Source organism: Protopterus annectens, chromosome 8.part0 (assembly GCF_019279795.1).
Source record: "Protopterus annectens isolate FY-2018-M chromosome 8.part0, PAN1.0, whole genome shotgun sequence".
Lineage (NCBI taxonomy): Eukaryota > Metazoa > Chordata > Ceratodontiformes > Protopteridae > Protopterus > Protopterus annectens.
The window spans coordinates 1,003,370,792-1,003,385,115 of record NC_056741.1 but is presented as its reverse complement, the minus strand read 5'-3'; positions in this window follow the sequence as shown (position 1 = coordinate 1,003,385,115).

Below are 14,324 nucleotides of genomic sequence, written 5' to 3'. Positions count from 1 at the left end.
TGCTTGCTTGCTTTTGGCCATGCCCCTTTACACACACTGACACACTGACACACACACACACACACACACACACACACACACACACACACACACTCTGACTCACACATGCGCACACACTGTAACTGAGAGGCACAGCATGAACTAATGGTTCCTGATGTACTGCGTTTCTTAATTAACTGGCCTCTTGTTAGTTTGACAGGTACTGTTATTTTTCTACATTATTGCTGAAGGGAAGTTGCCATTTGTGAGTGAAAGCATCTTTATGGAAATCCACTACAAAAGAATGAAGGTATGTATCAGTGCCTGCACTGGGCTTATTAAGGCAAGATAGCTTGATTTTCCATTAGGCATTCTGACAAAATGATTGAAGTGAGTTATGGCAGGCATGTCATTTGTCAGTCAGCATCAGCATTATACTGCCATGAGAAGAGGTTGCTAGATATTGTGTCTGTTGACATTTAGTGATTTCCAGTAATATAAAAATAAAAGCTAACATTTAGGCGAAAAGGTGACAAAAAGTGAAAGCAAAATGTTTAGTGAAAAAAAGATAATGAATAAACTGAAATGAAAAAAAGCTTCTTCTTTGAGGTAGTCTAGAAGCACATCAGAAAATCAATTCCCAAAGTTATTGTTCTTACAGAATTCAGACTGAAAAAATCATATTAACACCACATGCCTGAAGATGCAACTTAGATTCCCCATCAGCAGAAAATCCATCTCAATTTTTCTGATGAGGTTAAAGCTTATATTTTTCCTAGAAGTACAGAACATTTAAACTAGATATACTGACTGGCCAGTATGCATTCTGCCCTAAATGTCCTATAGACTAGACTCAAAGTATTTGATTTCATAAAGATTTGCTTGGTGAATCAACAAACTCCAGTGGATGCTTGGATTCCATGTGCACGTGTGCAGTATGCATCTGATAACAGCTGGAGTAAGTTACAGTGCATATTTTGATGTATTAATGAATTCATAGGTTCATAGATTAGTACTAGGCTAACTGCCCTTGCAAGCCATTTTAAGCCTAGCCAATTATCCCTTGTGAGACTCAAACCCTGCACCTTGTGTTTGGAAGGCAAATACCTTAACCATTAGGCCACATTTTTCAACACGATCGCTATCGGAATTTCAAACTTTGCACAGTCTACAAATTGGCAACATCTGGGGTGGGTGAGTGTGGTGTGCGTGTGTTTGTGTGTGTGTGTGTGTGTGTGTGTGTGTGTGTGTGTGTGTGTGTGTGTGTGTGTGTGTGTGTGTGTGTGTGTGTGTGTGTGTGTGTGTGTGTGCCTGTGTAGATCATTTTAAATACTTACAAATATGCACTTTCAATATAAAACATTTCCTTCAACGGTTGCATATTCTATACTAACTTTAAATCATTACCCACAATAACTATTTTACATCAGAACTATTTCTTGCAGAGACACACACACACACACACACACACACACACACACACACATATATATATATATATATATATATATATATATATGATATACTTAAAATTATCTAATACTATTGATATCAGCATTCAAAATATCTGCATAAACATACCTAAACACAAAATATCAACAAAAAACTAAGCATATCTAGACTCACCCTAGGATTCAATAAACTCTGTGCAGGAATAGCACTATTCCTGCATGGAGTGGTTTGTGTCTGTATAGCATAGCAGCGCGCCTTGCATATTCATGAAGGCACGCTGCTGTTTAACTTACACAGACACAAACCATGAACAAGTGCAGGGGGCATGTTCAACAAATGCACGGACATTGAACATGCCCCCTGCACTCAGAAAGTGCCATACAGCACTTTCTAATATGATCTAGCATAATATTAGAGAATTTCTCTAATATTATGCCAGTATTTCAGTGTCCGTGAACACTAAAATGAAATAAATTATCATTTCAGTCTCCACGGTCACTGAAATACATACAGCAGCAGGAAAGCAATGCAGGGGGTGTGTGACCGGTTCTGTGACACAGCCCCTGCATTGTAAAAGTGCTGTATGACACCTCCACAACCTGCTAAAGCAGGAAATCTGTACAAATGCACAGATAATGGTGGATAAATCCCTGAAAAGGGACACATCATGCATATTGCCCTCACAAATTGAGAAAGTTGATAGAAAACAGGTCATGCATTAGCATGAATTTCTGAAGAATAGAAGTCTGAAAGCAAATGTATGCCAATATTCCCTGACAGCAGTCCATGTGGACAAAGGCACAAATAATGGGGGACAAAACATTAAAATAGGGACACATCTGAAATATTGCCCTCACACACTTAGAAAGTTGATAGAAAACAGGATATGTATTAGCAGAAATATCTGAAGGATAGAAGCCTGAAAGCCAAATTTAAGCCATTATTTCCTGATTGCAGTCCTTAATGACTCATCAGAACTCCACAATACTCACTATATAACATAACAATATAATAATAATATTATATTTTTTTTTTCCTAGGCTAAGGAATATTTAAGCGTAGCTAAGCGGGTGTGTGCGTTATGGCCATCTGCTTACCATAGCTTAAACATCCCATAGGAGATAAATACAAATATACAGGTGACATTTCCAAGCTGAGATAGTGATGTGGTTAAGAGTCCTGGCTTTATATACAGAAATCATGGTTCGAGTACCAGGACAGGCAAGTTGTTTTTCTATGGGAAAGCAGTGTTAAAATAATTTTTTAAAACTTAAATTATATAGTAACTGTTTTTTATCAACTAGGGTAGTATAGCTGGTGTACAGTGTAAGTGTGAGTGCATATACCACACATGTACACACAAGAGTCCCATACAGTATAGTCACACCCCTTGCCAATGCAAGGAAGGCACAAGTGGATTTGCATACTGTTAAACATTTTTCAACAACATCTCCTTTAAGCAGTGTTAAAATCGGCTTAGCGGATTTGCGCACTGCTTTGCGGAGCTTAACCTTTTCAAAATGGTCCAATGACAGCAAAGGGCAGGAATATCGCACTATTTAAATGGTGCAGATGGGAATACAACCGTAATCTGTTATAATCCATCAGTGCAGATATAATGGCTGGTGTAGGAGCAGGAGTGCACTTTCAGGTGCAACACTGTAGCATTCGGGAGTCCACAGTCATGGCTGGACTCCTAGTTAAAAAAACATGAGAAGAGACTCCTACATGGGCCAGTACCAGGGCTCCAAATACAAAGCGGAGGCCTGGGACCGTCTCGCACATGACCTCACCAGTGCTACTGGCATCCCCTGGACTGGTGAGCAGGTATGACACCACTATGCTGACCTAAAGCATAGGAAGGGGGAACTCTTGGACCAGTGGATCCAAGATGGATGAGACCAGAATGCTCCATTAGTGTGTAAGTATCACTATAAAGTAGTTTGTAGCAAATACTAGCCTGAGAATGTGATAGACAGATATGCATAATGTGTGTTTCTCTCCCCTACAGCTGCAGCAGAGAGGACTGTGAACATGGAACCTCATGTTGACAGACTGCTGAGGCTGCACTGACAGGCTGGTGAGTACAAATCTATTTTGCAGTATATTGTTAAAATAGTTAAGAATGAGTACATTGCTTACTGCTAGTAGGTATACTGCTACTGTGTGAACTGAATAAATAAAAAAGTATGACTGACGAATATTGAAGTACAATAAAGACCCTTAAAAAACGGTTGTGTTTATTCTGGTATGTTGTTGTAGTCATATATAGAATGTATACAGGTTCTTCACAGCAAATATGGCTGTGACAGCATACATTAACTGAGGTTCATCTGTGAATAAGCTGTTAGGAGAAACTGTAGATGGTGCAGCTGTAAAACGAGACATAAATTAAATGTGAAATATATACTGCACTAAGCTCTGAACCTTGAATAGTAATATGGAATGTATCAATGTGTGTACCATGCAGCATTGCCTTGTGTTAACCTTTGCTTTACAGGTTGTAGTAATCCAAAGGAGTAATGCACAGTATAATAACTATCTGTCATGCATGCATCACAGGATTATGAGTTCAGACTATCTAACCAAGAGACTATTAGGGAGAAACCATTGAAAGAAGAAACAGCAGTTCCCCTGTTGCCCAGTGTGATGTGAAATAGCTTAGTGGTTAATTTTGCACACCCAGACATGGTTCGAATCCAGGGAGTGGTACTAAATTGTGTGCATATCTACACACAAGGAATCAGGACTAAATGTAAAAACAGTCAAGTAGTGTTAACAGATATTCCCACAGGTTTTACAGGTAAGTGAATGTTGCCAGTAGCTGTATGAAGGGTATACTAATAAACTGTGTACAACTGTTCAATTGTCCCACCTCATGGCTGCAAATGACAGCAGGGTAGGTACATACAATATGCACTCTTCCCGAACCATACCTCTCAACTGCACAGATATTCATTGAATGTCCAGATATTTGTCTCAGGTTTTTGGCCCATTTTACATAAAGTAGTGGTATCATGGCAAGTCTGTGGCAAACCATTATAGACTGAAGTTAGAAAATAATGATAAACATACAAGTGTCAAATGTCATATCCATCCGAAAAGCCATGCAAATGCAAAACCTGTTATTTTATCACCTTTCTAAGTTTGTAAGAGCAATATCTAAAAATTGTCCATATTTATGGGCCTTTGTCCCACTCTTATGTATGGCTTTGTCCAGATGTCATGCTCTAAGAGATTGAGAGGTATATTTCCGATACATGTCTCTCAAGTGTCACACTGTCACAGCTAGTGGTCACTGCTGAAAATAATCCTGGACACAGATAGGAAACCAGTTGATGTATGCCAGTAGCACACTCACATAACAGCAGTTCAGGGTACCCCTCCTGTCCCAGATATGTAACCCTGACATGTACGAGTCCCCTCTAGTCATGTACCCAGAGTTGTCACAGTTCGCCTCATACTATTAAAGGCTGACAGTTTAATAGGTATGTTTGTACTACAGAAGCTATAGCCATAGGTAGATGCAAAGTGAGGGCAGACCCATAGAGTACTGAGCAGCACATTTGTTGAAAATAGAAGCATAAACAGTTGTTAATGAATTTTCTGTCACTCCCCCCACCCCTCATCTGCATCAATAATTATTACTCATATACAGCGGGTACGTTGTGCTCCAAACCTGATGTTGGGACTTGTGTTATATCATTGTTAATATGTTTGATTGCTTGCATGTTAACATATCTTGTTCAAATACTATTGTTGGTGGCCTGTTGCCGTCAATGTTGCTGGCATGCTGTTATGATGCATACTTTTGTCCCATTTATGCATGTGTTCTGCTTGCTATGCAACTGTTTCAAATCTGTTGTATGGGGTTAATTGGAACACCCATGCATGGTGTTATAACTAATTTTGAAATGTGTTGTTCATGACTAACCAGCATATTTATTAAAACCTCAACACCATAGCGTGTTTGGGAAGGCAGATCCCAGTGGATCTGCCTGTCCCACCTCATCTGGCCATGGCACCAGGTCCCAGGACATCTGGGACCCAGCCTGGATCTCCCTCATCTCCTGGTCCTGCACCATGTTTGGGTGGAACCACTGCAGAGGACATGTCCCGTTCCTCCCCTGGAAGCAGGTGCGGACAGGAGGCTGTCACCCGCAGTCAGGTCAGGGGTTTGGTGCGCAGCACCCTTCGATCTGAGTTTGGATAGCAGCTGCACCAGATTGAGGGCCACCTAGCTCAACTCAGGGGCAGGCCTCCCCTACTGAACAGCCCCCAGCACAGCCACCTTTGGGGCTGTGAAGGTGCAGTGGTGACTGCCCATGGGTGGGGATCTCAGTCTCACTGTAATGATATGGGGGCCCATGGGCTTTGGATTTCCAACCACCCTCCCTGTCAAGTGTGTTTTCACCCCTCATGTGTCATATACTACCCTTGTCTGCTGCCTTGTCTCTCTTGTCTGCCTCCCTACCAAAACTACCTCCCCAGACATACCTACAATCCTTCCCCAACATCCCACTCTCACCTTAAAAAAAAGGGCATCTGTCCCAAAAAAAAATATCACCCCATACATAGCTGTCCATTTTGCATAAGTGTCCACTGAACACATGTAATCTGGTCCAATTGGCTTGACAACACATTTCTGTTGTGCTCACCCCTCCCTCACGGGTTTGAGTGTCCAAATTATGTACAAATGCACAGCTGTTGCTGTATAAGAAATGGACAGCCATAGACCTTCCCTACATCCATTGTGCACATCCCTAGCTATCTTTTATATTGTTTTTCCCTCTGCATGCCACTTTTTCACCAGTTTCCTATCACCCCTTTTTATTTTCTTTTAAAGAAATTAGCACAGGTGCAAGCGAGAGTAAGCGAGATTGTGCGATGCTAAGTGAAGCCAACACAGATTAAGCATCTGTATGATTAACCATATGTTGGCCTCACTTAGCATCATGCAAACCCACTTAAAGCTGCTTTAATCACTCTATTTCCATCAGCCATTGTTCTGCCTAGCAACAAAATAATCAGCCTTGCCAAGTCTCAAACCCAGAGCCCTGTACACTATAGTCAGAGCAGTGTACTACTACACCACTTAAGCTGTAGTGATTGTGGATGCTTTTTCAAACATATCACGCAGTAGAGTCATTCAACAGTAGAAAAAGATTCTGTAGAATCAGTCAGGTTTTGTATTGTATTGTATTGTATTTCCAGTTTGATAACCGGGGAAGTCCACTGAGCCCAAAGGGCCCTTTTTCAGTGGAGGCTCGGGGAGAAAAGCTCCTTATTAAAAACAATTACACAATTAAACAATTAAAACAAGCAAGCATGGAATTATACATTTGTACAATTTGCATAGAATAATGCAAAAGAACACATACATATGAAGTACATAAAATAATAATCAAATGAGAAGTAGTGGAATGAGGAGGAGCAAAAAATAAAAAAGACAGGTAGAGGAAAAGAAGAATAACTAGAGGATGATTCATTTTTACGTTCAAGGTCAAAGAGCCATTTGCATATAGAGCTATTTGCAGAGAGTAGGGATGGGAACCTATTTACAGTATTTACATATACATATAACACGTATATATGTATGGAGATGCATATATATGGAAACATATATGCATAATATAAATAGAGATATACAATATATATATATATAAAGACATTTTATATAAGCTCATAACATGTAGTGGAGTCATACCTCAGAACCATACCTCTCAACCTCTTAGTGCAAGAAATCTGGCCAAAGGCAGTCAAAATGGGGGGAACAATGGGCCAAAACTAGGGACATACTGTAAATATTGCTCTTATAAATGTACAATGTTGCCAGAGTGAAAGGGTTTGTTTCAGCATACATGTTCTGAAGGATGTGAGTTCTGAAACTGAAATGTATGTCATCATTTACTGACAGAAATCCTCAGATCAACCCAGTGATTTACCAGGGAAATAAAAATAATAAATCTGTGGAACAGACCAGAAATATGAGCAATAAACCGGGACATTCTGAAACAATCCGGCCAGTCGAGAGGTATGCTCAGAACCCCTTAGTGCAACAAATGTGGACCAACCCTGACAAAGTCGGGGGAGAAAGCCATGAACATAGGGACATATCTGAAATGCTGTAGTAGATAAGCTGACACAGTTGCTGCAGTACCACCCTCCTGTTTTTCCTAACATATATTGACTGAAATAGCACAAGTCCAATACTCAATTTCTTCTCACTAGTTAGTGACTTAAATCCTCACATCATCCCACTAATGTGTCAGAAATACACAACACTTATGGGGACCAAGCAACGGTACATCCTACACATATATTGACATAGCATCACATTAGGGAAACTACACTCAGCTGCTAAGCATGTCGCCAAGCACTGTCCAAACTACAATCAGACTGACACAACACTAACCCAAATCCGCTATGGGGAATTACACATGTATTTACAAATATATCAGGCACTACAGGGATGTAACAGCACTGAAAAACAGGCACCAGTGTGAGAGTGCATACCCACAACCAATTTCACCACAGTCACAGTGACATACTGGTAAGCAAAATGAATAGTAGAGTATAAGGACTGTGTGAACAAAAACATCGCGTTTGACATTCATGAACTACCCCTACATATACTGGCCCAATTCACAGTGTAGTATGACACCTGAGCACGGTATGGGAAATGTCTCAGTCTGCCCCTACAAACATATACAGCTGATAGACCACCAGAAACTGCAGCAGCATTCACAGTCACATAGAAAAGGAGCCATAACACATACATCCACCCCCCTCCCTACACAGGCCAAATAACATTTACACACTAATCACCAAAAATACACAGACCTCTCAACTGTTCAGAGTCCCACAGAATGTCCAAGCTTTTCCTCATATATAAGGCCTCTTACACATAACATGTCTGGCATTCTGATACATCACTGGGATGGTATAGGTTCATAGGTTGGTATCAGGAATGAAGGCACTAAATAATGATATACCCTACCTAGCAACCTCTTACTGCATGACATCTGGACAAAGTCTGACATACTTGGGGGACAGAGACCCCAAAACAGGGGCATATGTGAAATATTGCTGTTATAAACAGAGACAGTTGCTGGTGTAACAGGGTTTGTTGTAACATATCTTTTCTGAGGGATATGAAGTCAGAAACAGGAATGGATGATACAGTTTACTGACTGCAATCCCCACCATATGCTACTGATTTTCCAAAGACAAAAAATGTCTGAGGAACTCACCAAACATGAGTCCAAAAATTTGGCCATTCTGAGGATAGCCTTACAGATGAGAATTACGTCAACCACATAACACTGTTAAACTTAAAATCATGCAGAAAAGCCATGTCCACACAAACCCTGTTAAACTAGCATTAATTCAACTGTATAACAGCAATACTTACATTCTGTCCCTATGTCTGGAACATTCTCCCCCAGTTTTTTAGGCTGTCTCCACAGTTTTCATTGTAAAAGATATTTCCAACTACCCTCTGTGATGCTGTTGTTCACACACCTCCATAAAGTCTTCCTCACAGGCATGGAGAAGGGGCACTGCCCACATGAAGTACTCAATTATAGGAGTGTGTTGCAATGCCACTGGCTATAGGAAAAACAACACAACTGTTCTGCATGCAATTAGCAAGTGAGGGGACACCAGCTGGTGCACAGGCCCTCAGCTGCTCATGAGCATTAACTACAAAAGGCAAGCTGCTGCCTATGCAAAACATATGTATACCCTACATCTCAGAGAGAGAGCGAGAAAGAGAGACAGACAGACAGACAACCAAACAAAACAACACATATTGGAATCAAACCAACCATACATGGGGATAAAAAGGGTATGTCATACAAGTAAACATGCAATGGAATGCAGTAGGGGGTATGTAATAAAGGTAAATAGGAAGTTCAACAAATATGTCTCAACAAGACTTGCTGTACTGATATATTGCCAATCAGAACCTATGGCCATACCATCTGGGTCTGTCTGCAGTGACATAGATCACAGCTCAGGCCCCTGAGTCACCCCAGGAAAGGATCACTCACATATGACTACTACTGGAGTGTGTGTTGAACAATGCTGACTGTGACACTGCTAGGCCAGCTACTGGGATGTCATAGCTAGCCATATGTTAATTGTGAATACAACTATGATATACATGTTTGTCTCAGAAATGTGAAAGACCTATACAGGGTATTTGCATAGTAAACTACTGTTGCAGATGTGTGTATTTTGAACTGCATGTGATATACTAAGCTCATACCATTCAACTGTTCAGTGTTATGCCCACTGACCATATGTGTGCCTCATATTTGTAATCATTGACTCATAGAGTTGTGTTATGTCTGGCAAATCTTTGGCAACCTGTGAAGACTGACATTATAACATTTCCTTCTCTTTTGTTGGCTGTTGCTGTTAGGGGTCACCACAGCAGATCATCTGCCCCCATTTCTTCCTGTCCTCTGCATCTTGCTCTGTCACACCATCCACCTGAATGTCCTCTATCACCTCATCCATACACATTGTCTTAGGCCTTCCTCTTTTCCTCTTACCTGGCAGCTTCATCTTTACCATTCTTTTCCCAATATACTCAGCATCCCTCCTCAGCACATGTCCAAACCAACATAATCTACTACTCTCTGGCTTTGTCTCCAAACTGTCCAACCTGGGCTGACCCTCTAACATACATATTCCTAATCCAGTCTACCCTCATCACACCCAGTGCAAATCTTAACATCTTTAACGCTGCTACATCCAGCTCTGACTCCTGCCTTTTTGTCAATGCCACTGTCTTCAAACCATATAACATAGTTGGTCTCACCACCCACTTGTAGACCTTCCCTCTCACTCTTAATGTTTTTTGTCTGTCACAAATCACTCCTGATACTCTTCTCCACCCTCCCCATCCTGCCTGTACTCTCTTCTTCACCTCTCCCCCACACTCAGCATTACTCCGAACTGTTGATCCCAAGTATTTAAACTCATCCACCTTTGCAAACTCTACTCCCTGCATCCTCACCATTCCTCTATCCTCCCTCCCATTCACACACATATATTATGTCTTAGTCATGCTGACCTTCATTCCTCCCCTCTCTAGAGCATATCTCCACCTTCCCAGGGTCTCCTCAACCTGTTATCTACTTTCACTACAGATCACAATGTCATCTGCAAACATCACAGTCAACGGGGCCTCCTGTCTGATCTTGTCTGTCAACCTGTCCAACACCACTGCAAATAAAAAAGGTCTCAGAGCTGATCCCTGATGTAATACCACCTCCACCTTAAATGCATCTATCACTTCCACTGCAGAACTCACTGCTGTCACACTACCCTTGTACATATCCTATAGCACTCTTACAGATTCCTCTGCCACTCCTGACTTCCTCATACAATACCACAACTCCTCTCTAGGCACCCTGTCATATGCTTTTTCTAAGTCCACAAAGACACAGTGCATCTCCTTCTGACCTTCTCTGTACTTCTCCATCAACACTCTCAGAGCAAACATCGCATCTGTAGTACTCTTTCCTGGTATGAAACCATACTGCTGATCACTAATCCTCACCTCCCTTCTTAACCTAGCTTCCACTACTCTTTCCCATAACTTCATGTTGTAACTGATCAATGTTATCCCTCTGTAGTTACTACAGCTCTACACATCACCCTTATTCTTATAACCAGTACCCAAACACTTTTTCCCCACTCCTCACGCATCCTCTCACTTTCCAAAATTTCATTAAACAATCTGGTTAAAAACACCATTGCCATTTCTCCTAAACACCTCCATGCTTCCACAGGTATGTTATTTGGACCAACAGCCTTTCAATTCTTAATCATCTTCATAGCTATCCTTACTTCCCCCTTTCTAATCCGTTGCACTTCCTGATTCACCATACCCACATCATCCAACCTTCTCTCTCCCTCCTTCTCTTCATTCAACAGCCCCTCAAAGTACTCTTCCATCTGCGCAACACACTCTCCTTGCTTGTGAGTACATTTCCCTCATTATCCTTTATTACCCTTATCTGCTGCACATCCTTCCTAGCTCAGTCCCTCTGTCTAGCCAATTGGTACAGGTCCTTTTCTCCATCTTTAGTGTCCAAACTTTCATACAACCCTTCATACGCCTCATCCTTAGCCTTTGCCACTTATCTATTTGCCATGCACCTCATCTCCTTATACTTCTTTTCTACTGTCTTCATCTCTCTGACAATCCCACTTCTTCTTTGCCAATCTCTTTCTCTGTATACTCCGCTGTACTTCCTCATTCCACCACCAGGTCTCCTTGTCCTCCTTCCTTTGTCCATATGTCACACCAAGTACCTTTCTAGTCATCTCCCTTACTAGCTCTGCTGTAGTTACCCAGATATTCAGTTCTTCACTGCCACCCACTGCCTGTCTTAATTCTTCCCTGAACTCACCCTCACAATCACCCTTTTTCAGTTCCCACCATTTGATCTTTGGTGCTGCCCTCACACTCCTCCTCCTCTTCTTGATCACCAACATCATCCCAAAGATCAACATTCCATGCTGCCTAACTACACTTTCCCCTGTCACCAATTTACAGTCTCCAATCACCTTCAAACTGGCCATCCTGCATAAGATATAATCCACCTATGTGCAACTTCCTCCACTCTTGTGTGTCACCCTATGCTCTTCTATCTTGTTAAAATACATATTCACCACAGCCATGTCCATCCTTTTTGCAAACTCCACCACCAACTCACCTTCTGCATTCCTTTGCTTAACACCATACCTGCCCATCATGTCTGCATCACCTCTGTTCCCTTCACTAACATGCCCATTGCAATGTGCTCCAATCACCACTCTCTCACCCTTGGGTACAGTCATCACCACTTAATGCAACTCACTCCAAAGTTTTTCTGTCTCATCCATTGCACATGAGCTTGTAGAGCATATGTACTAACAACAGTCATCATTATACCATTACTTTCCAGCTTCATAAACATCACTCTATCTGACACTCTTTTCACCTCCAAAAACACTCTTGGCATACTGTTCCTTCAGGATAACCCATACACCATTTCTCCTCCCATTCACACCATGATAGAACAATTTGGACCCAACTCAAATACAACTAGACTTACCCCCCTTCCATCTGGTCTCTTGCACATATCAACTTTCCTTCTGTCCATCATATCAGATAGCTCTTTCCCCATACCAGTCATACTGCCAACATGAAAAGTTCCTATCCTCACTACCACACTCCTAGCCTTTCTCCTCTCTTCCTGACATATGAGCATCGGACATCGTCCAGGGTATGTCTGTGAATGCAAAGGCTACTGTGCTATCAAATGACTTGTGTGTTACAGCAATATTAAAAAAAGTGTCACTAATTTTGGCCCAATGCCCCCCATGTATGTGTGGCATCCTCCAGATATTCTGCTCTAACAGGTTGACAGGAATGAGATAATTCAGAAGAGCTGAATAGCTGAAGAGCGTGCATTTTTTGCTATGTATGGAGGCATGTTGTGTTGTTTTTTTGTGCCTTCTTAACGTGAAGTTTTCCAGAAGAGCGGAACATTATTAGGGTCAGGTGATCAGCAAATGACTATATAAAGCATTGGGTTTTCTTAACATGCATCTTGATAAAGCCTGGTATTAACCAGGCGAAAGCGCTCAATTTTATTTGGATTGCTGTTCGTTTTTTCATCTTTGTCACGTCCATTAAAGACAGTTTTCAGTATACTTCATTGGTCGGTGGTCTTTTACTGTGGAATTATCTCATTTCTTGGTTTTGTGACTAACTGCGACTTTGAGGTTGACAGGAATGACTGAGCAGCAAGACTGTAAATACAGTGTGCCATACTGACATAGGACATAAATGTATATCAGGTATTACCTGTGCACATGTATGTATGAGTAGGTGTACCTGGCTGCCTCATAACAACAGACATGGGATGCAAAATGTCAGGTAAATAAGCTGTACATGTTGTACATGCATGTAATCTTAGTTTCTGTGCATCCAACAGAGTTAGATTTCTATAGCTACTGGTTGTTGCATTGCCCTAACACAGACATGGGCACTAGAATAAGCATGATTATCAGGTTGAAATTGGAGAGGTGTCCAACTGTGTTATAACCTTTTGTCCATGCCTACTACAAACAGCTATATGACCACCTACATAGCTGTATGGACTCAGCAATACCTTACTTGTAAAACCTGTCTCCACCAAAGTAGAGTAATCAACTTTCCTGTGCAGCAGCAATACAAAAACCATATTAATTGGTCATTCTATTGGCTGTACAGGGCAAAGTAGGAGCAGGCAGTAACTTGGCAGCAAGTCATCCATTGTCTGAACGAGCATATAAGGTCACAGGTGGATTACTGTAATGCTAACTATGAGTACAAATTGTACACATCCACCAAGGGCAATCACAAGGCCATCTTCACATATGTCTGCAATCTCAACCCATCCTGTAATGGTGGTCAGTCACACTACACACACACACACACACACACACACACACACACACACACACACACACACACACACACACACACACACACATATACACCATAGCTATAGCTAACCTGCTGCAGACAGGTTTAGTGTAAACATCACCCTCCCTGGCTCACCATCAATATAGGTGGATATGCACAGCACCCACACCCCTCCCCTCATCATCAGGGACCAGGTGCATATGCCTAATCAAAGTCAACAAAGGTAAGTCTCCATGGGACCTGATAACATTCCTGTATGCATCCTACATGAACTCAGGCATATGCTTCCAGCTCCACTACACACTGTATGCAAGCAGAGCCAGACCCCTATTGACATCCCATCTGCAAGGAAGATGACCACTGTCATTCTTCTACACAAAAATGAATGATGAATGGTGGTTTATGCAATGTACTGGCC